General features: G+C 42.7%; 6 non-coding genes across 6 annotated transcripts in view; all 6 read left to right on the forward strand.

The window, feature by feature from the left end:
* Positions 1-52, forward strand: part of LOC141311614 (5S ribosomal RNA) — a 119-nt gene extending 67 nt beyond the window's left edge. The window contains exon 1 of the ribosomal RNA XR_012349073.1: positions 1-52. This exon is cut by the window's left edge and continues 67 nt beyond it. This is a non-coding gene — a ribosomal RNA (5S ribosomal RNA).
* Positions 53-136: 84 nt separating this feature from the next.
* Positions 137-255, forward strand: LOC141311615 (5S ribosomal RNA). Its single transcript, XR_012349075.1, has one exon. It is a non-coding gene; the product is annotated as a 5S ribosomal RNA (ribosomal RNA).
* A 753-nt stretch (positions 256-1,008) lies between these two features.
* On the forward strand, positions 1,009-1,127 carry LOC141311616 (5S ribosomal RNA). Its single transcript, XR_012349076.1, has one exon. It is a non-coding gene; the product is annotated as a 5S ribosomal RNA (ribosomal RNA).
* Positions 1,128-1,880: 753 nt separating this feature from the next.
* Positions 1,881-1,999, forward strand: LOC141311617 (5S ribosomal RNA). Its single transcript, XR_012349077.1, has one exon. It is a non-coding gene; the product is annotated as a 5S ribosomal RNA (ribosomal RNA).
* Positions 2,000-2,083: 84 nt separating this feature from the next.
* On the forward strand, positions 2,084-2,202 carry LOC141311618 (5S ribosomal RNA). Its single transcript, XR_012349078.1, has one exon. It is a non-coding gene; the product is annotated as a 5S ribosomal RNA (ribosomal RNA).
* An 84-nt stretch (positions 2,203-2,286) lies between these two features.
* LOC141311619 (5S ribosomal RNA) lies at positions 2,287-2,405 on the forward strand. Its single transcript, XR_012349079.1, has one exon. It is a non-coding gene; the product is annotated as a 5S ribosomal RNA (ribosomal RNA).
* Positions 2,406-2,500: the final 95 nt, after the last annotated feature.

Below are 2,500 nucleotides of genomic sequence, written 5' to 3' on the forward strand. Positions count from 1 at the left end.
CTGCTTAGTACTTGGATGGGAGACCGCCTGGGAATACCAGGTGCTGTAAGCTTTTGCCTTTTCTTCACTATTTATATAATATGCTGGCTTTTACGGAGGCTGATCTTTAAATAGCCCACTTTTTGGAGCAGCCCTCGCTTACGGCCATACCGCGCTGAGAGCGCCCGATCTCGTCTGATCTCGGAAGCTAAGCAGCGTCGGGCCTGCTTAGTACTTGGATGGGAGACCGCCTGGGAATACCAGGTGCTGTAAGCTTTTGCCTTTTCTTCACTATTTATATAATATGCTGGCTTTTAGAAAGACGTGTTTTACCGCTCTATTTATTACAATCATTTAAATGTATTATAGAGTTTTAAGTGTTTTACATGTTTTTTAGGCCATTTTATTACTCTTAACATTTTAAGTGAGTGTGTGTCTTTAAAAAATGGATGGTTGGCCTGCCATGTGACTAGACACATGACAGGAAGCAGGAAGTACAACTGTATAAGAGAGCAGCATGACAAACAAAGGACAGTCACCAAACTGTTGGATTGAGGAGTTGCTAATTTTAGAGCTCACCTTTCCATTCACCACCTGCAAACTTTGGATTACACTTTCTGTGGATTGTATATACACCGGTGGACACTCACATTGGACTTATCAACACACTGGGATTCTTGGACTGTTTTTAGGGTATGGACAAATGAACTGTATTCTTTTAACAGCGTTTACCTCGTTTTATCGTGTTGTTTTAAAGTCTTTTATGTGAACCTTGTAAATAAACCAAATCTATTTAAACCAATCTTCTTTTATGTCTCATTCTTTTAACCACTAGTCATCTCTCACAGTTAAATCTGATCCCATTTTAGTCTTGTAACTCGGCTGATAAGGCCGATTGTTACACTTGGATGGGAGACCGCCTGGGAATACCAGGTGCTGTAAGCTTTTGCCTTTTCTTCACTATTTATATAATATGCTGGCTTTTACGGAGGCTGATCTTTAAATGGCCCACTTTTTGGAGCAGCCCTCGCTTACGGCCATACCGCGCTGAGAGCGCCCGATCTCGTCTGATCTCGGAAGCTAAGCAGCGTCGGGCCTGCTTAGTACTTGGATGGGAGACCGCCTGGGAATACCAGGTGCTGTAAGCTTTTGCCTTTTCTTCACTATTTATATAATATGCTGGCTTTTAGAAAGACGTGTTTTACCGCTCTATTTATTACAATCATTTAAATGTATTATAGAGTTTTAAGTGTTTTACATGTTTTTTAGGCCATTTTATTACTCTTAACATTTTAAGTGAGTGTGTGTCTTTAAAAAATGGATGGTTGGCCTGCCATGTGACTAGACACATGACAGGAAGCAGGAAGTACAACTGTATAAGAGAGCAGCATGACAAACAAAGGACAGTCACCAAACTGTTGGATTGAGGAGTTGCTCATTTTAGAGCTCACCTTTCCATTCACCACCTGCAAACTTTGGATTACACTTTCTGTGGATTGTATATACACCGGTGGACACTCACATTGGACTTATCAACACACTGGGATTCTTGGACTGTTTTTAGGGTATGGACAGATGAACTGTATTCTTTTAACAGCGTTTACCTCGTTTTATCGTGTTGTTTTAAAGTCTTTTATGTGAACCTTGTAAATAAACCAAATCTATTTAAACCAATCTTCTTTTATGTCTCATTCTTTTAACCACTAGTCATCTCTCACAGTTAAATCTGATCCCATTTTAGTCTTGTAACTCGGCTGATAAGGCCGATTGTTACACTTGGATGGGAGACCGCCTGGGAATACCAGGTGCTGTAAGCTTTTGCCTTTTCTTCACTATTTATATAATATGCTGGCTTTTACGGAGGCTGATCTTTAAATGGCCCACTTTTTGGAGCAGCCCTCGCTTACGGCCATACCGCGCTGAGAGCGCCCGATCTCGTCTGATCTCGGAAGCTAAGCAGCGTCGGGCCTGCTTAGTACTTGGATGGGAGACCGCCTGGGAATACCAGGTGCTGTAAGCTTTTGCCTTTTCTTCACTATTTATATAATATGCTGGCTTTTACGGAGGCTGATCTTTAAATAGCCCACTTTTTGGAGCAGCCCTCGCTTACGGCCATACCGCGCTGAGAGCGCCCGATCTCGTCTGATCTCGGAAGCTAAGCAGCGTCGGGCCTGCTTAGTACTTGGATGGGAGACCGCCTGGGAATACCAGGTGCTGTAAGCTTTTGCCTTTTCTTCACTATTTATATAATATGCTGGCTTTTACGGAGGCTGATCTTTAAATAGCCCACTTTTTGGAGCAGCCCTCGCTTACGGCCATACCGCGCTGAGAGCGCCCGATCTCGTCTGATCTCGGAAGCTAAGCAGCGTCGGGCCTGCTTAGTACTTGGATGGGAGACCGCCTGGGAATACCAGGTGCTGTAAGCTTTTGCCTTTTCTTCACTATTTATATAATATGCTGGCTTTTAGAAAGACGTGTTTTACCGCTCTATTTATTACAATCATTTAAATGTATTATAGAG

This window comes from Garra rufa, unplaced genomic scaffold (assembly GCF_049309525.1).
Source record: "Garra rufa unplaced genomic scaffold, GarRuf1.0 hap1_unplaced_003, whole genome shotgun sequence".
NCBI classification, from domain to species: Eukaryota; Metazoa; Chordata; class Actinopteri; order Cypriniformes; family Cyprinidae; genus Garra; species Garra rufa.